Raw genomic sequence first — 24,335 nt, 5'->3', positions numbered from 1 at the left:
CATATAACAAAGCTCCCATGCTTTAATAATACAAATCAGAGTCTGCAAATAATGAAATTTTATTAAATCTGAAAAATATTAGCTAAGCATGTTCGGGCTTGGCCTGTACTTGCATGGGAGACCATCTAGGAACAACTTGGGTTACTGCAGGAAGAGGTGCTAGAGAGGCCAGGAGGGGGCTCTAACCCTGTGGTCTGAATGCCTAATACAGTGACGAACACACTGTACTGTGAAAATGGAGCTGTCCTTCAGTTGAGATGTAAAACCAAGGTCCTGACTCTTTGTGGTCATAAAAGATCCCTGGGCATCTGTCATTAAAAGCAGGGTGTATTCCAATGTCCTGGCTAAATTGCCCTCCATGGTCTAGTCATTCTGGCTGTGTAATCATCCCCTGTCTATAATTGGCTATCTCTCTCTCTCACCACCTCACTACCTAAGAGCTCACGTGTGGTGAGCTTACTGGCGTAAAAATGGCTGCCATCCCATAATCCAGGTGAATGCTATACATTAGTGGTGGCTGAAGTGGCTCCACACTCACTATGCAAAGTGCTTTGAGTAGTGAGAAAAGCACTATATAAATGTAAAATTTATTATTATTATTAAAACTAATCTAATAAAAATGGCTACTAATGTGAAGGGTTGTGCATTCATTAACATTACATAAATGAAACACATTAACATTCTTTTTTTCTTAGTGATTTCATTAGGATAACCCATTATTGTATTTTATAGCACCTGAAATTATTTCATTTATTTTGTCTTGTGCTCTTGTTGGTTACTATGTTGTTTGTTTTTCAGCTTCCCAAGCACTGGATATCAATATATCATTTGATACTTATTCAATTTTAATTTTGTAACTTTCTTTATAAATGGTTTTGGTAGTGGTAATCGTAGTGATCTGAAAAGTACAGATGCATAATCACTGTGAAATTTGATTAAGCTCAATTTGAGTACGACTTAACTGAAATCAGAAAAATTAAGTGACAGCAGTATAACATGCCTGGAGTCAGCTCCAGTTTCTTTACTATATATTACACTTTAAAACCTTATTTGCAACATGTCCACTTTAATTAAATAAGCTCTTAATGACTAAGTTGGGCGGCACGGTGGCGCAGTGGTAGCACTGCTGCCTCGCAGTTAGGAGACCCAGGTTCGCTTCCCGGGTCCTCCCTGCATGGAGTTTGCATGTTCTCCCCGTGTCTGCGTGGGTTTCCTCTGGGCACTCCGGTTTCCTCCCACAATCCAAAGACATGCAGGTTAGGTGGACTGGCGATTCTAAATTGGGCTTGGTGTTTGTGTGTGTCCTGCGGTGGGTTGGCACCCTACCCAGGATTGGTTCCTGCCTTGTGCCCTGTGTTGGCTGGGATTGGCTCCAGCAGATCCCCGTGACCCTGTATTTGGATTCAGCGGGTTAGAAAATGGATGGATGACTAAGTTTTTGTGATACTTTTGAACTACACTAAAGCTTCCACATAGGCTCACTCACATCATAGGTTCACTCACATCACTATCAACTTCACAATACAAAATCCACTTATATGGGGTGCTTGTTACATCTTCACAGTTTGCTACTGAGGTATTGCGGAGAAAAGTAAAAACAACACCTTAACCATGTTCTTTTTTTGGCTCTGAATAGGGAAGGAGTAAATGTGAACACAAGGGTTTTGAATTGAAAAAGCTAAAGTAACAGTGTCCATCTTTACCAATAGTAATAAAAAAAAAGTTGTGAATAACAGTAGTGACAAGAAAAAAATATCTATTAAGGCTAAAGAATATTATTAAAATTTCTGTACCCTGTCATTACATAGCATGTAATCAATGCTCAGTGTTTGAATGTTCATATGCAGGAGACATCAGACCAATAATGGAATTAAAGGGCATGGTGAAACTGCTGGCAATGTGAACTTCCCACAAAAACATGACATATGTATATTTGTATAACTCAAACACCTGAGCTCTTCTACTACAAGGAAAAGTATGAAGAACAGGCAAGGTGATAGTACAATATTGTCAGGTATGCCTGAAATCAAATTAAAAAATATAAGTACAGTATTTAGCTAGAATGGTAGCCTTAGTTAGTTTATTCTCGCATACAACTAGACACTGGAGTGGTTTTGTCTTAAAGGCAAAACATTCTTAATCATATGTAGTAATTCTAGCAACAAAACACTTAGAGCAGGGGTCCCCAACTCTGGTCCTGGAGGGCACCAGTGGCTGCAGGTTTTCATTCTAATCCTGTGCTTAATTGGTGACCTGTTTTGCTGCTAATTAATTTCTTTTGAAGCAATTTTGTTTAACTTGCTCTTGAAGATTCAGACTCCTTAACCGTTTCTTTTTCCTTAATTAGCAGCCAAACAATAATGAGATATAAAATGAACCAAAACATGACCAGCCAACTGTGTCCATCATGCAATATCTGAAAATAAAGAAAGATGAGGGTCTCAGGAATGCTGATCTGCTCAGGCCCCCAAAACATTTTAACAGTGCTTTTAGAAAAGAGAAAATCAAAACTTTCAGAAATGTCTGCTATTGCACAATTAGGGAAGCAACAAGCAATGGAATTAAAGAACAGGTTTAATTAACAACAAGACTCGCCACCTAATTAAGCAAATGGTTGGAGTGGAATTGGTTGGAGTTTCAGGCCTTGACTTAGTTGGTCTTCCATTGGCTCACTTACTTCACATTTCATTTAAGTTTGGGTGCCATTAAAGGAAACAAATGAAGCAATTTAGAGGAACAAGGAAGAAATTCAGGGGAACAAATCTTAAAAAACAAGTCAATTAAACTTAAATCAAAAAAGTTAATTAGCAGCAAAAACAGTGCACTGATTAAGAAAAGGGTTAGAATGAAAACCTGCAGCCAGTGGGGCATGTGTGTAATTTTTTTTCAAGCAGGCTTGAAAACATTAAGATGAAAAATATACATATGAAATATGCAGATAAACGATACAGAACAGCCTTTAAACAAAGTTACACAACTTTGAGCAGACTCATTCATCACAAGGTATGTCATATGTCCTGGTGTCCCCACAAGGAACTTCAACATAAATGATGGAATGTCTGAAGGACAGAAGAAACAACACAAGGAAAGTGACGGCATAGGAACTGATGTCAAGGCACTTCAGAAAGAAAGAGAGAGGCCTTTTTGTTTGGACATTGGAGAACAAAAACATATGCATTATGTACAACATCCACCCTTGACAATGCTGAACTTTAAGTAAGCTTCAGTAAGATTATATTGAGATTTTAGTTGCGGATTTTATTTTCTAGTATACTTTTCTTTTATGTATTATTATACAGTGTGGCCCACAGTAAAGTGGCCTGCCTCCATCGAGATGACTGCATTACACGGTGAAGAGAAAAATGATCAGATTTGGTACTCACATTTACAGAAGATGCTGAAAGTGATCTCCTTGTGCGTCAATACATCTCTGTTTCAGCATGTTCATGTACACTCTTTGCTCTCTCGGTGGAGTCGGGCCACTATTTTTTGGGCCACCCTGTACTTTAATAAATACCATGTTGCTATTACACTTATATTCTTTGTATTTACACTCACCTAAAGGATTATTAGGAACACCATACTAATACGGTGTTTGACCCCCTTTCGCCTTCAGAACTGCCTTAATTCTACGTGGCATTGATTCAACAAGGTGCTGAAAGCATTCTTTAGAAATGTTGGCCCATATTGATAGGATAGCATCTTGCAGTTGATGGAGATTTGTGGGATGCACATCCAGGGCACGAAGCTCCCGTTCCACCACATCCCAAAGATGCTCTATTGGGGTGAGATCTGGTGACTGTGGGGGCCATTTTAGTACAGTGAACTCATTGTCATGTTCAAGAAACCAATTTGAAATGATTCGAGCTTTGTGACATGGTGCATTATCCTGCTGGAAGTAGCCATTAAAGGATGGGTACATGGTGGTCATGAAGGGATGGACATGGTCAGAAACAATGCTCAGGTAGCCCAATTGGCACTAAGGGGCCTAAAGTGTGCCAAGAAAACATCCCCCACACCATTACACCACCACCACCAGCCTGCACAGTGGTAACAAGGCATGATGGATCCAGGTTCTCATTCTGTTTATGCCAAATTCTGACTCTACCATTTGAATGTCTCAACAGAAATCGAGACTCATCAGACCAGGCAACATTTTTCCAGTCTTCAACTGTCCAATTTTGGTGAGCTCGTGCAAATTGTAGCCTCTTTTTCCTATTTGTAGTGGAGATGAGTGGTACCCGGTGGGGTCTTCTGCTGTTGTAGCCCATCCACCTCAAGTTTGTGCGTGTTGTGGCTTCACAAGTGCTTTGCTGCATACCTCGGTTGTAATGAGTGGTTATTTCAGTCAAAATTGCTCTTCTATCAGCTTGAATCAGTCGGCCCATTCTCCTCTGACCTCTAGCATCAACAAGGCATTTTCGCCCACAGGACTGCCGCATACTGGATGTTTTTCCCTTTTCACACCATTCTTTGTAAACTCTAGAAATGGTTGTGCGTGAAAATCCCAGTAACTGAGCAGATTGTGAAATACTCAGACCGGCCCGTCTGGCACCAACAACCATGCCAAGCTCAAAATTGCTTAAATCACCTTTCTTTCCCATTCTGACATTCAGTTTGGAGTTCAGGAGATTGTCTTGACCAGGGCCACACCCCTAAATGCATTGAAGCAACTGCCATGTGATTGGTTGATTAGATAATTGCATTAATGAGAAATTGAACAGGTGTTCCTAATAATCCTTTAGGTGAGTGTATATCTTGAGTGACTGAAGTAAATATTAGGACACCTGGGGTCTGAATTACAAAGCTTACGTACAAACAAAAAGAGGCTAAAAATACGAGTACACAACTTTTATCACAATGATCTGGATTTGCAAAAGAAAACTTGGCAGGGGGAACATGTATATATTTAGAGCAACTCATGCGTACGCAACATTTTCAATAAACTGGGAAATGACGACGCCCTTAATCAAGTAGAGCAATGAGGGCAAACCAGCTAAATGATGAATTGCAGGAATAAAAATTCATATCACAAAACTGTTATTATAATGTGCACTGACCAGACAAACACATCACACCTCAGAAGTGATGAATATGATGTATAGTTTGTATTTCAGTTCTTTTTTAGGAGGGTCAATGCTGCGTATTTATACTAAGGAACGTTTTTGGTTATTTGTCAGTTGTCATTTCTCAGGGAACTGGCTGACTGTTTTGATTAAGGTGACCTAACTGCAAATGACTCAACAAAAAGAAACAAACCAAACTGCTTATAGAGGGAAAGAATTTAATTAGAGTGGATGGCTGCTATGAATGCTTACATATACCTGCCAAGATGTAGGACAGTATGAAACTTTCATCTTGATGATGAAAACATTTTATAGAAAAACACAATGAAATGGCTGGCTGCAGAAAGACATGGTTATTTTCACACATAAGTACACAATATCTTACTATGGCTTCAAGCCTGAACATTTAAAAAATTACAATATTTTCTAGACTGGTTCAAGCACTACTCTTTCTTGAATTGGTAGCTCATCCTTCCATACCAACACAATCAGAGATAAACTAATTGGTAAATTTTCTATTGGCTCAACCAAGTAGAGCTGTTACTGGCTGAAATGCTTTTTATGAAGTACCCTTTAAAAAAGAAAAAAAATCAAACCAAACATATGAAGCAATTGCAAAGTAGTCCTGGGCAAGTCTGTGTAGAGCAATTAAATATGAGCATGAACATACTTACATGAAATGAGGAGTGAGATAACCTTCATTAAAATATTATAACCTTCATGAAAATCAAAGGTATTTCAAAGACTACACTGAACTCTAATCCTAAACCCCAAAACTCCTCCATTACTTGTGTGCATAGAGAAATAAAGTCCTACGATACCAATTTCATGCAATAATTTCCATGTCATAAAGGCTATATATATGGGCGCATATCTGGATAAGACAGAAAAATTGTACCCTGTGATTACTTGAAAGGTCTTCCCATTTTACATTTTGCTCTTGGAGAGTATTAACACGCAACAGTACAAGTTAATTGGGGTGAAAAAAGAACACCGAAAAATGGACAGTATGATAGAAACTCTACCTGTGAGAAATCTATCTTAATTATCTGTGGGTAGTGAGGGGATCTTACACATTAGTGAGTAAAGTGCGCAGATTTATCTGATGAGATCAGCATTTTGTGCATATTTACCTACAACATGAAAAAATGAACAAACACCCCACATTAGACAAAACATGCCTGGGGTGATGAGGAAACTGTGATCATTAAAGTACAAGTTTTTGGTTTGAAGGAGTCAAAAGATGGGCTTTATTCTTCACTAGGCAGAATAATTACAGCTCAACAAGTGACCTATTACAGAAACAAAAAGCTTACAGGATTGCAAAGGTAAAGGTAGTGAAAAGAAACAAAAGCATAATTAAGAAGGGCCAGATAAGCAAGTTGAGGTGGCATAAAAGTATTGCCAAGAAGATAGGAAATGAGATCAGAATCAAAGCATGAGACAGAATCAAAGTTCACATCCAGCAGCTCGAGGGGAGAAAAGTTCTGGGCAAACACAGGTCTCATTGCCCCTTTGGAAAAGCCAAACGTATAGACAGACAGACAGAAAGACAAATACTGATTTCGACTAGATACTAGATTTCTGCTGTTTCCAGGAGAAATTTGGCTTTTTACAGAATCTGCTTAAATAAATAAATATATACTATACGTACACAAACAATATGATCTGAACACATGACTAAAAAGAAAGAAAACCTCTGACTTGGCTGTCACCATCACAGTGGGGTAGTATAAATCTGTATTGAAGCAGATATTAAGGATCCCCAGTAGCATTTCTTGACACACTTCTGCTGAATAAAAGATAGATAGATAGATAGATAGATAGATAGATAGATAGATAGATAGATAGATAGATAGATAGATAGATAGATAGATAGATAGATACTTTATTAATCCCAAGGGAAAATTCACATAATCCAGCAGCAGTATACTGATACAAAAAAAAAATAATTCATTGGCTGAAAGTCCTCAGTGTTGGTGTGTCAGAGAGAGGATGTGCAGCATTGTTCATAATGACAGTCAGTTTTGTTTAAACTCTCTTCTTTGCTACTACCTCCAGGGGATCCAGAATATGTCCCATAACTGAGTTTGCCCTTTTAATTAGCTTGTTGATTTGGTTGGCTTCTCCTGAAGTGATGTTACCAGCTCAGCACACCACACAGAGTTTTACTTATTTAGTATCAGTGCAGATATAATATATAGGTTTTTGTGAATAGTGGTTGAATAAGAGTGTTTGAACACAAGTTCTTTATGAGACCACTGGTTACTAGAACACAGGTGACAGGCTGTGACTTAGTGGCCTACCCCAGTGTAAACCAAAGCTATATATCACTTAGAAATGAGTGAAAATGTGACAGAAAATGGTCTAAACTCCAGGTACTGGTGCCAGAGGCAAAATGTGTTAACAGTGTAAAATATGGTTTTATCCACTAGCCTGATATCTGCTCCTAAACAGGATATAACGGATGGCTCACTATTTCAGCATTATTGATCTGGCTGAAATGCTAGCAAGAACCATTAAGAACAGATGGCGTAAGAAACAACTGCCTTTTCCCCCCGGAGGAGGTATTTTAGTATAAAGTGTCCCCACTGGGAGCTTGTAGAGCTACTACGACCCTTAGGATGCTGATAGGTCTGGTGTTAAAACTACAGAGAATGCATGCAATAATGACTTAGATGGCATGGTAATTCATAGCACCACATGGGAAGCACATATGTTGCAGACAAAGAGACAGTAAGTTGAGGTTAAATGTCTACTACTCACAATTGGAGAGGGTTGAATGAAACCTCAAGCAACCATGGGGGTAGCAATAAAGTACTAGTTGCAGCAGCTCTTATTCATAATATGTCATTGAATTTGTGTTATAAGCTTTCCAGGTTACGAAGACAGAAGTTTCAAGGTAAGGTTGTCATGTTTCCAAATATTGGTGCTGAAGAGTGGCGACATGTTACATGTTGATTAGCACATGCAAATAATATTTTCACTGTATTCTGTATATGGGACAATAAAGATGCTATAAACCGATAATAAGGAATTTCCCATACAGTGTGATCAATAGATGGCTGCTTTTCCCTCTCTAGAAGGCATATTAAATGGGCATTCACAAGGCAAAACTATTTCCAGCAGCATGGCTGTCAGTAAATGTAGATGTGCACAGTCATAAGCATACCAGTTTAGACTTTTCAATGAATTCAATATAAACATCTTTGAATTGTGGGAAGAAGGAAGAGAGTGCAGAGAAAATCCACATGTCATGGGGATTTAGTTCAAACTCTACACAGACCACCTGCCAGCCAGGAGTGAAACCCAGGAGCTATGAGGTAGAAAGGCACTACCTCACCATACTGCCTGTAATCAATACTTACTACTTAATATTTATCAGTTTTATACATTTAAACATTTTATGATATACATTATGTGCTCAGGATGAAGTGGATGTTGGGAATGGGGGTCTTTTTAACTTGTTTTATTTTAAAACCACCATGTACTAATATATCTAATATGACTTTCAGTAATGAATGAATATACAGTAATGAAAGTTAGAAGTTATGAGAGAATATTCTCACATAAAAACTTCCTCCATCCCTTCATTTACTAAATTTGCTTCTGAGTCATGGAGAGCTAGAGACTATCCTGTCAATACTGAGTACAATGCAGAAACCAACCCTGCACTGAGTCCCAGTAAATCACAGGCCAATAAGAGTAACGTGCATGTTTGTGGTAAATGGGAGCATTTTTTCAGTTTTTAATTTGCAGTCATAAAAAAAAAAAACATAAAAACTGGACTCGACAAAGGAAAAAGTCAAAGATCATTCAACATTTAAACTGTTGTCAGCATTCACATCTCTGTATTTGTGTTATCAATGCTGACTGTCCTAGATAAATCAAACGATGACTGTACAAGTCTATAATTACTTAGAGAGACACACGTTCATACAACTGCAAAAGATCTGCTAACAGATTATGTTAATTTTGGCTCATTCATAGTCAAACCTCCTCTGCACATGTCAGGAGGACGGCATTTGTCCCCTCTAGTGATAAACAAATTATACATGAAATCAATTCCTTTTCACAATAATTTTCCCTATTGGGCATTATCTTTTCTCCCCTGCTCCCTCCAGTTAAGCCTCCATCCTGTAACTTGCTAATGAGCTGGGGGACTCCTGTTTCAGAGGGCACCACCTGCCTCGAAGTCATGACACATCCCATTTCGAATGCTGCTAGCATTTTTCAACAGCTCCTGCTAACTAGCCTTCTTGACCTACAGAAAGAGAAACTCATCAAATCGAATCCTCTAACCTGTCAATCACAGCAGCAAAAGATCTTCACAGTCACTCCCAAGGCAAAAAGAAAGAAAAAAAATAAGACAGAGAGAGAAAGAGAAGCAGGAATGGGGGAGGGAGGGGGGATTTTGGGGGGGTTGGTGGTTGCAAGTGAAAAAAAAAGCGCTCCTGCAGCCTGTTAATGAGAATTTCTTCAAGGTTCCAAAAGCTGCTGAAAACACCAAAACTATAGCTGGAAAATCAAGGCAGAAATAAAAGAATCTCTGTACTTAGGTTTTTGTCCATTAAACTGTAATTGTGGGAGCAACACACAGGAAATGTGCTGGTTAAACAAAACTGAACATAATAAAATAAACAGCACTGAAATAGGCCACAGAGCACTTTTTCTTTTTTGTCAGTGACTTTAACTTCCAAAGAAAGAAATAGAGCATTTCAGTTTATTCACTGCATTTCCAATCTGTACCATCTGCGCTGGTAGTACAGATTTCAAGCTATTTTTTTCCATCTTAAAGCCTAAAATAATGAAATAATCTGTTTACAGAAAGTAAATGTAAAAAAAAAACAACTTTTGTTTTCATCAGCTGACCTTACTTTGATCAACTGGTCTTATTCTAATCACTCTAACTGCTGGTAAAACACACAAACCTGCTGAATAAAACATTAACAGTTTACTGATCATAATTATGAAATTCTGCTTTAAATTGATGTTTATGATAGATGCACAATGAAGCAATAGTTCTAACAGCAGGTTTTTAATATTGAGAATATTTACCATATCACTTTTGTCTGCCTTTTTGGTTTGACATTTAGTGATTTTATATTTGTTTTTTAGAGAAAAGCCAGCCTCTCAGCTGAAGACATACAACTTATTTGCATTCTTCCACTTTTGTGAGTTGGCATGAAGAAAGGCTAGAAACTTATATGTACTCAGGCAAGTAAACAAACTTCTGCCTGCTTACATAAACAGTGTTCTTTACTAAACAAAAAATGCAGTTTACAGATTGTGAGGGATTGCCAACAACCCCAAACCGCCAGATGGAGCCATCCCTGCAACATGGAAGGGCGCCGAATTCCAGCAGGGCATCATGGAACTTGGAGTTTTTCACCACAGCCTTGCTGGATACCATGGGGGCCACCGGAGGACGCTGCAGGGAGGCCCAGGGACTTATACTTTCCTTATAGCCCGGAAGTAATTCATGATTGCGGAAATGGAAGAAATGATATACTTCCGGGCTGAAGAAAAAGAGAAGTTTTTACCTGACCCGGAAGTATTGGATAATCACATGGACTGAGGACTCAGAAACACTTCCGGGTCAAGGACTATAAAGGACTGTGGGAGATCCCAGATGGACGAGCTGAGTTGGGAGGCAGGGTGGCTAAACGTCTGGGAGATTGGAGGATTGGATTATTGTATTGTATTGTTTATTGAGTATTTGGGAGTGGAGGGTGCTTTGTGCACTTATTATTATAATAAATAATAATTATTTGGACTTTTACCTGATGTCTGACGTGTGGTCTGAGGGTTCAAGGGTGCGAGAAAACCCTAATCTGTCACAAGATTAAGAGATGAGATTAAGAGCAGTAGCCTATGAATGGACCAATTTGGGCTTGATTAAGGTGAAGCTAAGGGTTTAAATTATGTATACAACAGAGTGACCATTTGCATCTTCTGAGAACAACTTTTTGTGTGTTTTCAAAAAGATTATAACATCAGAAAAATAATATAGGTTAAATCCCGTTATAACGAGCACCGAAGTAACAAACATTTTCAGAATAACGAATACTTTTTGTGGGCACAGAGAAACGTTTGCAGAACATCACATTAAATTAATCTATTTTAACAAAATGTAAATCTCAGCATCACGAACGATTTTTGACCAAACAAAAAGACTACTGAAGATAATAATGCAATGCAAAAAATATTGAATACCAATCCAACATTTCCCATGCCGAGTCCTGGGAACCCTGCAACAGGTTGTCTCAAAGAGACAGACAGCCTGTAGCTAAATTTCCAGTCTCAGGCAGGTTTTGCAAGAATGTAGGTGCGACATCATACACACAGCCGAATTCGGAGTCAGTGCTCCACCGAGTGTCTGCATGGGTAGTTGTGTTGTGTGCGGATGTCATATTGTTTGAGTTTCATAGTGCTTCTCAAAGTTAACTTTGAGATGAACAAAAAAAAGTGAGAATCGGCATCAGTTTACATTGAAAGAAAAATTAACAATCCTGGAAAAAGTTGATTATGGAATGAAGAACAATGACATGGCAAAAGAATTTTGGAATCGCACCTTTATATTCATCTAACGACTCATTTTCGCTCTGTATTTTCATACCTGTATTTCTATTAAAAAAAAATGTCTAATATCTTGTTTTCATGCTGTGTTCATACCTGAATTTCTATTAAAAAAATGTAACATCTTGTTTTCATTCAGTATTTTCATACTTGTATTTTTATTAAAAAAAAGTTACATCTAACATCTCATTTTCAAGTAAAACATTTTTTGCAGCACGGTTTTTTATACAGATATTGTCAAGCGTGGATCACAGAGCTGAACAAAAGACAGTAAGATGAGTCCAGATTTTCAGGGAAAATAGAGGTGCTTTATTACTGTATAGAGAAGGCAATTACAGTCACAAGACTTCATTTGGAATAGGAGCTGTTAGGAGCTGCGGCACGGGAGATCGTCTTGCTTTAGCTCCCATCTTCAGATTAGAAGAACACCATTGGCTTGGAATCACTGATGTGGCAGACGCAGTCTGGAAAAACAGATCAGGAGAGTATGAGGAAGAGCAGATCAAAGCCCGTCGTTAAATGTTAAACATTGTGCGATAAGCTCAGCACGTGCTAACCATAATCCTGCAGAGGACAACCAATTGCTTTGCCTTTGGTTTACTGTTTACCAGATGCAGCAGAGCAGCTCCAGAGCAGTGCTTGCGTCGCATGCCATTAGAATATGGCGACCCTGGTCACAATACTATATATATATTTCCCCATATTCGTTATAATGAAATTTCCGTTATAACAAAATATTTTTTTTGACCCGTGAGTTTCGTTATAATGGGATTCTACCTGTACCACGGAGTTTTCAAAAATTGATATAAAGAGAATGATTGGACTTAATAAGAAAAAAACTCCAAAAATGTTACCAAAATAATTAAGAACTACTGGTTGTTAACATAAAGTAGGAATCTGAATAAGCAGCTCTAGTCCTTCAATAAGCTCTAATGAGCAAGGTAGAAAAGAAGCAATCTCTTTATCAGGGTTATTCGACTCTGATGTGGTTAGTGAAGTGCCTATTTGCAACTAGAAAGGGTTTTGATTGCTATGTTAATAGGTGAAGGACACATGCCCCAAAACACACAACAACATCTTTGGAATTGTGCTTAAAATCAAAGACTTCCTGCTGCAAACAGCCTTTATTTACTAAAACTTATTCCCACCATTCTCCTGATACCCTCCGAACAAAGCAACACCTAAAGTAAAAAATTGAAAGCTAATGCTTGAAACCAAAACTACCGCAAAAAAAGATGACAGCTGACGTTGAGTGAGAGAGAGGTTAGGAATATCTCCTACAGCGCATTGCCGCACTCACCACATGACAAAACAACTCAGGATCTCAGATTAGGACCCGAGTTCAGCCATGCAATGGGTGACACCTCAGCATCACACTAATTCAGATAAAATGGAGGAGTGTGAGTTTTTTTTATGGTGGCTGTGAGAAGTGTTTCAAAATTTTCAGTTTGTCAGAATCACATAAAATGTGCTACTGTCGAGTGATCGTTAGTTAAGTTCGGTCAAGTCATGTTGGGTTGATCTCCTTCAGTCTTGATTTGGTTGTCTACTTGGTGAAATGAATGCCAAGCAAATTAGTGTCACTTGAGTTTTTTCTGCACACATTAATCTCCGTTATTCGACAGTAAAAATGTTATTATGTGTAACCGAAACATGTAAATACCATAGGAAAGGTATGTCTAGGGTGCAATGGTGTACTGATATGTGACGGTGTGGATCGGCTCAACTCTCCCAGTTGCTCTAGGGAGCCTATTTCCTGCTACTGCTGACAACATACTCGAGGGATGAGCCAGTGGATGAGGACACTCACACAAAGCAAGGTGTAGATACAAAAAAGTGCAAAAGTGCTTTTATTAAAAACAACCAAAATCAAACAGTATTCAAAAGTGCAGTGCTCTAAGTGTTCAATAAATAAATAAATAATCCAATTAAAAGTAAAGGTAGAGGTTAAAATCAGTCAAATAAATAATCCATTAAAACAAAGTAAAAAAAAACACAGTGCAAGAACTGTTCTTAAAATTAATTTTCTAGTGCCACCCCATAAAATGGAAGTCTCCAAACAGGTCCTTGCTACCAAGGAGACGCCTAATTGGCAGTTCAGCCAAACTTCTCTGTCTGCACATAGTCTTGGACCCCTGTAGCCTTCTGTCGCTTTGGCAGGACATCATGCCAAGCCTCCGAGTCTCACTGCCAGGTTCATATCCCTGCAGTCCATGGCCTCCCTGCATGAGGCCTCACAGAGCCTTCAAATTCACCTGCAGCTCCCAGTGTCTTTCTCCCGGCCTTAAGCAGGGTCGCTCCAACCGAGCAGCATCTCAGTCACTCCAGTTCCCTGATCGCTCAACTGAAGTGGCCTACTTCTGCCCTGAGCTTCCACTCACCTGCCTGCTTTCTTTCTGTCTAATTCACCTGCACTGGCTCTCTCCATCTCCTGCCTTCTCTCTTCTTCCTTTAGTCTCCGTTCTTTATTCTTTTATTTTTCCTTTCATTTTCCTCTTCTTTTTTTCCCTTCTTGTATTTTCTCCTCTTCCTTTATTCATGCCGGCTCATTCGTATATGCCTCCATGGGTGCAGCATCTCAGTCGGAAGCAGGAACCAGTTGAAGCAATTGAGACAGACCACACCCTCACGTGCAGGTGCATCTCACACAAATTACTTCACCAGCCTCCTGCAGTTGTTCGAGCACACACATCCACGGAGATCGAGCTGGCCAATTAATTATTTATTTATTAAAATAGGTCCTGATTATTAAGCTGCAGACATGCCATGCCACATAATGCAGATTTAGTACATGTCCTTTGTGTGATCTATTTTGAGACAATCATTGATGCACAGCCCTGTGTTGCAATCATGACATTAAGAGTGTGTTTCTTTCTGCACTATTCTTATAATATTTTTAATGTTGCTTAAGCACGAGAGGATAGAATGTCAGTGCCTGACATGTATGATCGATGTCCCCCATGTATTATTGACAGCTACCACAGCACAAGGTTTAACAACTTCCACATTATAGTGACTTTACCCCTACATGAACAACAGTTTCTGTTTTCTGAACTGTGCTTAGGGGGCTAATGACTTTCTCCTTGATTGCCATTATTTTGCCTTTTTGCCATGTACCTACCTACACTACTACAAACCTTTAGGTGACCACATTCACCAGGCATATCATGGCGGTTCGGTCATACAGTGCTGTATGCATGTTTCAGTTTCCATGTCAACATCTGATGACCATTTCACAATGTCATCTCTATCTATTGATTCAACTCTTGGTTCAATTTAAGTTTGTTCTATAACTGGTTTTGCGGTTTCTTGTTTATACCTCATTGTGTTTTGGTTGAAGGCTCTGCCCCACTGATGAATGCTGTTGAATTACCTTAAAGTGACAAAATCCATATAAATATGATTGTTTGCAGCATGATATTACTTCATCTACTAGATGGCAACAGAAAACTTTCCTAAGTGTTATTCAGGTTTAACACTATAAAGTGTATCATTACATGTTACCCCAAGTCAGACTCGGGAATAACCATATTTACATAGAATTAACAGCCCGAGTCACACTCAGAGGGTTAAAACCAAAGAGGTTAACTTTACTCCTAGTCTGGCAAATTAAAACAACATATAAAAAATTGAAAACAAACACAAAGTGATAATTATGATTAGGAGGCTGGATAGGTACAGCAAGAAAAGGCCTTCATCTTTAAAACAAATAACAAGAAAAAGGTGTAAGAACATAAAGAATTTGACAAATGGATATAAACTATTTAGTCCATTAAGCTAGTCTGTTTAGCTAATAGCTAAGCTATCCCAATATCTCATCCAGATTCTTCTTAAATGCTGACAAGGTTTCTGCTTCAACTACATGTCTTGGTAGTTTGTTCAGATTCCCACAACTCTTTGCGTAAAGAAGTGCTTTATGGCTTCAGTCACAAAAACACTTCCCCTTAACTTCCACTGATGTCCTTGAGTACACGATTCACTCAAGTCATTGTATTTTACAATACAAAGCAAGTAAAAAGACAAATAAAAAATGCAAATAACATTAGACAGCAACTGCTTTGAACAATCACAAAATAAATAGTCAGGCACAGTTTCCACTACTAATGGAAATAAAGACATTAAGGAAACTCAGTAATAATGGTGAAATTCACTGCATCAATTGTAATCAATATCGGAATACCTCAGTACAGTAAAGTCAGTTACTAATGCCTTGCATAATTTATCAGAATATTCTTCATGAGCTTTATGTTTGTAAAAGTTTGTAGGAACTGCCTTTGGATTTGTCCAGTTTTAGCATTAAACAGACTGTATATTGCTCTGATTATTGGTTATCCAACAACAGTTTACTATATAAAGTATACACAGCAGACTATTCATCCATTATTTAACCTGCTTAAAGAAGTACAAGGTAGAAAATACGGGAGGCAATCCTGGCAGCTTCTGGCTAAGGGTATTAACCAACATTTGACAGGGAAAGAAAGTCCATCACCAGGCACACTCATTGAACACTACACTCCCTCAGAAATGGTCCGTTTAATGTTGGAAATCAACTCAACATGTGTGTCTTTCAAGAAATGGGATACCAGTGAAAAAACAACATGCAGACATAGGGAGGAACATGCAGACCCCACACAGACAGTGACTGGGCTGTGATTCAGAGATTCAGTTGGCCTGTTACAAATGAACCTTTTCTGTGCTTTTTTTATTATTCTCATCTGATCTTTATTCCTATTTTCATATTATATAACATCCTTCTCTATAGTATAAAGCCTCTTTTGCTTAATATAACATGTCAAAATCTGAGTTAGATTACTGTTGTTCATCTCAATTGTTATTCTTCTTTTGTATCTGTAGGACTTTATTTATTTAAATCTGTCTTTGAAAACCAAAACATTACAATAATACTTTACCATTTACTTTAATCACCATTCCCTGCCTTCCTAAAGTTGATGACATAATGAGAGCCAAACAGCAGAAGAGAAAGGTGTATGATCTGAGATTGCTCTAGAGGCTAAAGATGAGAAGCTGAATTCAAGAACTGCTACAATACAGGGGAATACTGGGCTCTTCCACTTGAGCAAAATTTGGTGGCAAACATGTAATGAAACAAATGCAGCAACATTAAAATGATCACTAAAGAGAGATGTTTCATGCAGATTAATGTATTTTCTGTTTATAGCTACCTTCTTCATTTCGTGTTGAATCTTAGAGGGCACAACCAGAAGGTTTTCTTACTGTACTTAATATTAAGAAGAATTAATTACATTTATACAGCACTTTTCTAGCTGCTCAAAGCATTTTACATGGAGAATGAGGATCCACTTCATCCACCAACAATGTGCAGCATTCATCTGGATGATTTGTCGGCAGCCATTATCGCAGCAGTATGCTCACCACACATTAGTTATAAAGTAGGGAAAGGGTGAGAGACAATAGTAAACAAGTTAGAGACAGAGGATTATTAGGGGGCAAGAATGAGCAAAGCTCTAGTGTGTAGTTTAGCCAGGATATCAGGGTATACCCTACTCTTTTTGGAAAATGCCCAGGGATCTTTTATGACCACAGAGAGTCAGGACTCACTTTGAAGGATGGCACCATTTTTTTCAACACCGTGTCACAGTCACTACACTACAGTATTAGGATTCACACACTAACCACAAAGTACGGACCCCCAGCTGGCCTCAGTAATACTTCTTTCAGCAGCAGTTTTCCTGGTTGGTCTCCCATCCAAGTACTGGCCAGGTCCAAATATGCTTAGCTTCAGGTGGATTACTTGTTCTGAAATGTGGTTGGCATGGCTGTGCATAATACATAGGCGGTGAAGCAGCCATACACAAAAATATATAAATTATGTAGGTAATGGATGCAAATATAAGGATACATCAACGACAGGTAGGCTTGAGGCATACACAATAATGTAAATTGCTCACACTAAAGAGTGATACCAGCCGTACAGTTCGAAAGACAACATTCTCTTATTATTTCATAGGGTCAATGCACTTAACTATAAGAAAAAAGTCAACAATTCCTTGGTGTGCTGTATCTATTAAAGTTAACATATTGAAACCCATGGGAATAATTAAAACAGACCTCCCTCTTTACTAGAAGTTTACTGAAATGTTTAACAAGTGGGCTGCACAGACATACTGCATCGGACATATTTTTACAAGTCCAGATCCATTCGAGCTTTTTAAACAGAACCTCATTAATTTATTACTTGGGGACAACAATTTCCACAGCCCTTCAAAACATTGCAGAAGTAAAGGAAACTGGACATTTTTTAATTTCCATAAGATGATCCATACCTTTACCAGTTTAGTTTTCTTGTTTTATTTTTTTAACAGTCCTACAGCTAGGTCACAGGTTGCTTTTCCTTTTCAAAAAAAATGATGAGAGCTGGAACTGCTAAATTCTTGGTAAAACTCTGGCATTCTCCTAAATGTGATGGGTAAAAAGTTCAGGAGCTTCTAATGCAGTGAATGTACAGCAAGCAAACATTACTGTTTCTCAGTGTCACTATTGCGCTAGACAGTCCTACTGCACATTTTGGTTCCACCCTTGTCTTTAGTAAAAGATTCTTAAAACCACTCACAAAACTTTATGGCTCAGTGAGTTCCTCCACTAAATGTGTGGTGGTCACTGGTTGGTTTACTACTTGTGTCATCATTCTGATGAGATGAAAGTATTAGAAGATTGATTTCTCTGCGCTCTGTTTTTAAATACTAGCTTTAGTTCTACCAAGTTCACTTATTTTATGCAAAGCTTGCTTTTTATGTAATATGGAATAATGTGTGCTACATAAAAAATCAAGTGTAAGCACATACAGACATTGTTAAGCGAATCTAGGACACTTCAATCTGAATTTTTGTATTTTCACTTTTAAAACCAACTCCCCATTTATACTTCTGCTTAGGAAGAAGCCTGCAGGTAGCAACTGGGGACAGTCTGTCTTTCAGTGGCCCTCTTCTTAGCATTTTAGTGAGGGTCCTGAAATGCTTTTGGGACTTATTTTGGAGGTCTCTCACACTTTCATCATGAACAGATAGCCAGACGATGCCACTCGCAGTAGGTGCTTTTTACATTATATGTGAATGTACCTAAAAAGGGTATACAATAGACATCAAAAAACAAGAGTTATCCAATTTCTTCACATCTACTTTGTAAATAAGCACACAAATATATATCAATTATGTTTTATGCATGTGTAACAAACACCTCTTTTTTTACTTCTAACATGTTACAGAAAAAACAACTAACTACAGTCTCATTCTGCTTCCTGGTGGTATGGTATTAGTGAAAAAATGAACTGTTTTGAAAACTTGACCAGATGGCTAATCAAATTTGTTTCATACAATTCATTAAAAAGAGACACCCATCACTTTATTCACATTCATACAACGTTTCAAAAGCATATAGTTTAGATCAATTACAACCACCCTTAAAATCATTAAAACTAACTTGTTGCAGGAGGTCCACCTGAATGTTTTTGCGGAGCCAATTTGAGTACCATTGGCATCACCTGTTTCCAGTTATGAAATTTCCCAGCCTTAAATAACCATCAACAACTATGTTTCTAAACTGTACTATGTTTCTAATTTTCCTGAACCAAAAAGCAATAAATTAATTAATTTTGTAAAACTGTTGACATATGCTACAATCACTGACATGTGGATATCTGGCTACTCGGTTTCAGTGTTCATTTACCTCAACTGCTAATACAAATTTGCGTACATCTCATCTGATAATCATAAACGCTGCAAATAATCTCTTCCAGATTAAGAAGACGATACATTTGTGTACAGGAGGTGCTGGAAATGGCCCAAACACTTGTCAGTCTTACCCATAAAATAGATTTGTATACTGAGGTTATTACGTAGATATGTGAGGGACAGGGAGCGATTTTAACTCTAAATAAATAATGTAGTCAAAAAGCCACTCGCCAACAATACAAAACAAAATGTACTGAAAGATGACGAAGAAATCAGCAGATGTCCTGTAAACAACCAGAATTGACAATTGTTATATGCACAGAAATTGCAAGGGTGGTAGCTCATCTCCAAAGGTATAAGAAGAACCAGAATAAAATATAACAGACTTTTATTTTATATAAGTCATTTGGGCATAAACCAATGAACCAACCAGAGTAAATGTATGCATTGATTGACACTATGTAAATTCAATAGTTTATAAAACATCAAAACCTTTGGGACTATAAAAATGCAGAGTCAAAAAGCAAAGTAGTAAATTGGAAATATTTTTGACATTTATTTATTTTTTTTTATTTTCTAAAAGTAACTGAAGTTTACAAGTGAACAAGAAAAAATTACGTGATCACGATAAAATGACTTGATGATAGAAAGGCCATGCTGTGACATAGGGTAATGGGCGAGTGTTTTATGGAAGCAAACAAAACACATATTGAAATTATAAAATCTCGTAAATACATAATGCACTAATGTATCTGAGCAGTTCAAAGAACAGTTTACTCAGATATGATGGCACTTTGAACACCACTTCATTTGTGTTTGCCACCATAGCTTGTCAGCATCCACACTTAGCTGTGTTCACACTGTCGCAAGGAGTGAATCAATTCCGATTTTTAGCTCCTGTCTAATTTTGTTTTTGTTCAAATTAATTTTACAAGTGATCTAAATCTAATAGGAATATGTTCAATTATCTATGCTGAATGTGTCCTGCATGCACAAATAGTCAAACAGACCACCATAAACACCAGTGCTGGCTGTGACACTACTTCACGTTTTTTTCAGTGCAGGGCATTTTTAAATTAGTTAAACACGATGGCAAGAAGCAAAAATGGAATACAAAAAATTGAAGCTGTAATTGTCACCGTCATATCTGTACATAGAAACCTGTAGGCACAATAGAGGAGCCAAGCCTTGTGACAGGAAGATGTGAAGGGATGTGATCAAAAAATGTAGTGTGAAACTTTCTAAACAACCAGAGGGGCATTCAGTTGGTTACCTCAATGTCTGTCCACATAGATGTTCTTGAGAAGCGCCATTTTCGTTAGAAAATGCTAGCAACTGAGTTGTACTGGCTGGTGATATTTGCCCTAAATTCTTATTAATTCCACCACCTTATTCTCTCTTTTGACTCATCCTAAGTCAGTACTGTAATCCATCTTATACTGCATGAAAAAGATTGCGTAAACATTTATGTAAAATTAAATGGGGAGAGTAGATTTCCAGACAATTGGAATCCAAGCATTTAAAGGCAGGTCACTATCAAATGGAATACTTTTGTACTGGATTTAGTACCAAGTGGTATAAATCCAACATGAACACTTCTGATTCCATGTGTTTTTTTTTTTTTTGCTCTTTACACATCTCTTAAAAGGTCGGACAGATGTTATACATGCACTGTGTGGAAGAACAATTTTAGGGTAACATAGCTTATATTTTTAAGAGATAGCATAAAGGGTTATAGAATGTCAGAAACCTTCGCAAGCATGTCAGGAGGCCAGCTAGGGGTCAAGTGAACAACAAAATGTACTGAAAGATGACTAAGAAACCAGCAGATGTCCAGTAAACAACCAGAGTGGACAGTGGTTATATGCACAGATATTTCAAGGGTAGTTGCTCATCTCCAAAGGTATAAGAAGAATCAGGATATAATGTACAAGACTTTTATTTTATGTAAGTCATTTGAGTGTAAACCAACAAATGTATCAGAGTAAATTTATGCATTGATTGACACTGTATGTAAATTCAATAGTTTATAAAATTAATCTCTGTTCTTTGTTTCTCTGACCATTCTGACCAGACTGCTTTTGATGAATGCTCCCTTCAAGGCATTTTGCTGAGGGCTAATTAAAAGATACCATGAACAGATTTTCGCCAGCCCGATTACGGATTTGTCCTATTAGAGGATGTTTCTTTCTTTAATCAGAATCGCAAGTAAAAAAAAAAAAAAAGTCAGGATTGAGCTGCAGTGTGAACGTTGCCTTAGAGCAGGGGTCTCCAACCTATTTTCCCCTGAGAGTGTAGAAGGAAAATTTTTATATAAACATAAAGAATAGCAAAGAGCAATAAAAAGTAATTAAAAGCTTCTAAAACATTAGATTAAGCATAAATTAGAATGTTAAGCAAATAATATAGGTCGAGCAAATAGTTAACTAAAAAATCAGTTATATTGCATTATTTTTTAGCCTTACAGTAAAATTTCCAGAGTAAGAAAAGAAAATTGACGCACAGAAACCAGTTTAGGACAAGATAAGAGTTTGAGAACAACTGTGATTCAAGGCTAGGAAGCGATAAAGATGGCTCTGAAAGGCACATAGACCAGCTGGATTGGTGAATCAGCAGATAAAAGGTCACACTGACATAATGCATGAAGAGAAAATCTTAGTAAATTCAGGCATTAGCAAAAATATTAGAAGAATATTTTGGAAATTAACTTTAGTGTAGAAATTAAGACAAATCAAGCATGCCAAGCAATGATTAAATGAAAGCACATACTATACTTCTTTTTAATTAAAGCTTAAGCTTCAGTTCACTATTATAAAAAGTTTGGAAGGTTTAAGAAAGAAAATAATGAGAGGAAACTCATACATGGAATTGAAGCCTTGGCCAGTTAGAGAAAATGGGAACAGCATAGAAAAATAAGAATACCACGAGGGGGCCAGTGATGGGAAAGTAAGGAGATAATAAGGGTTCCCATGGAAACTCAAGGTTCGGCCGGACAGGAGTAGAAGGGAGTCGGAGAAGATGGGCAAGAGAGCTAATTCGAGCGAGGTCAGAAAAGATAGGAAATGACATAAGAAAAGCCCAAAGATGGTAAGAGGAAGCCATCCACCCAGTCTTAGACAAATCAAAATAAGCCGAACAGACACCAAGAGGAATAATAGACAGTAAAACCAGGCACAGAATGAGCTAATCGAACGAGGTAAAAATGATAAGAAATTGTTATAAAAACTTCAATTGCTGTAATGTTCGGGGCTCAATCTCATTCGGCCGAATTGGGTTGAGTCCGTGTGGTTGATTTATTGCAATAAAGCTTTAAAACTCTGTCTGTTTATCTCGAGTCCTAATAGCCTTTATTTTTAGGTAAAAAGCCTTCTGATGATGAATTTTTCGTCACGACAAGAGCTACTTTTACAAAATGAAAATGGCCGAGAGCGCCTTGTGTTTTCTAACGTTTCTTCTCATAGCTTATTTCAACCCAAACAAACTGAATACGCTTGTTTTGCTTGAACATTTACAAAATGTTGGTGTCCACAACTCACATTTTGTAATAAAACATCACAAAAAATATTTAGTTGACCTGCAAGTGCATTTTGTATGTCTGTGTGCATTTTCTGGTGTATCTCACACTACTGAATTAAACCATGAATGCTGTTAAAACAAAACAATGCAATTCTAAATACACAGATATTCCTTATTCATTTGTCATTTTGTTCCCTGTTACTGTTTCACTTTATTCACATGTCCAGTTGCATGTGTGATGTGTTTTTCAGTTAGTCAGATGACTTGTCTTGAGGTGTATGGTGAAGTGTAGCCACTTCGGTTCACTCTTATGGAGTCATTTAAATGTTCATCTCTCAGTCTTGTTCTGAACTTTGATTTCATGACATTCATGTCACAGAGTCACAGAGGTATGGAGACACAAACACAGCAGACATTTTCAGAGCTGCTTGGTGAAGATGCCTATCGTTATCTGGCTCTACTAAGCTCCAAAAATTCTGAGAATGCTGTTGAGACTTTAACTGCACATTATTTTCCAGTTTACTAATATATAATATATAAAAATCCAATGTCTGTCTGTCCGTTTTTCATGGGATAAATACTGGATGGATTTAGACTGTTTTTTTTTATAATTTGTTTGAACATTCCAGTTGATTTTGCGACTCATTTCGCTGTGTATCATAGTTCGCTTGCAGTACTGATTTATTTGCGCAAATCCGAGAAACGCGCAGCAGGCCGAGGGAGAGGGGCCTTCCTCACTTACTCGCCAGCTTCGCCGCATGCTCCTTAACTCCGCTTAGCTAGCGAATTAGAGAACAATTGAATGCAACTTTGTTTGATATTTAAAATAAAGTGTTACTTAGGTCTTGGCGAGTTTGAGTCTTAAGAGTATGCCACATTGAAAAGATGGATTGCAATTCAGATTGTGGATCATGATTTTGTGTTAAAAAGATTGTGATATGATTTTTTGGAAAGATCGCCAAACCCCTAATTTGATTAATCAAGTTTTCAAATTTATGTAGGATTCATTAACCCTCTGGCGAGCTACTTGGAAAGGGGTTGCGAGCTACTGGTAGCTCACGAGCGACATGTTGGGGACCCCTGCCTTAGCGGATTATCGCTTTAACACTGCTTGAGGATGTCAACTGACAAATGACAATAAAAGAAAACTTGCGCTCACTGGAAGAGACAAACAGAAACAAACTTGCAGGCTAAAGAAAAGTTACCATTCACTGTGAGTCAGACCTATAATCTAATGGTTACTCACCCGCCCTCACTGTCTAAACCATGAAAAAATGACAAATATCAAAGAATTCAAGCTATACTGGAATAGCTAAAAAGGTTTCTTGATTAAACTGAGTTACTCAGTATTGAGCTGTATATATATTTGGCAACAGTAACAGAAATAAAAATTACTAACATGTACCCTGAAGCCCTTCTATGTTTTTGACATACAGTACATTCTTTTCTGGACACTGAAGCTAAA

General features: G+C 37.7%; 1 protein-coding gene across 4 annotated transcripts in view; it reads right to left on the bottom strand.

The window, feature by feature from the left end:
* The window catches only part of cdk14 (cyclin-dependent kinase 14), an 891,964-nt gene that overhangs the window by 144,648 nt on the left and 722,981 nt on the right, over positions 1 to 24,335 (bottom strand). For 2 of the 4 annotated variants that reach the window (XM_039736966.1, XM_039736968.1), the window contains one exon: positions 11,837 to 12,109. The exons of 1 other annotated variant lie outside the window; for it this stretch is intronic. The gene's annotated coding sequence lies outside the window, so the exon portion shown is untranslated. Of the gene's footprint in view, positions 1 to 11,835; positions 12,110 to 24,335 lie in introns of those variants that run through there. One more of the 4 variants, XM_039736969.1, reaches the window with a different exon arrangement.

This window comes from Polypterus senegalus, chromosome 15 (assembly GCF_016835505.1).
Source record: "Polypterus senegalus isolate Bchr_013 chromosome 15, ASM1683550v1, whole genome shotgun sequence".
In the NCBI taxonomy this organism is placed as follows: domain Eukaryota; kingdom Metazoa; phylum Chordata; class Cladistia; order Polypteriformes; family Polypteridae; genus Polypterus; species Polypterus senegalus.
Note: the sequence above shows the minus strand (reverse complement) of the source record. Positions and strands in the feature narration are given on the sequence as shown.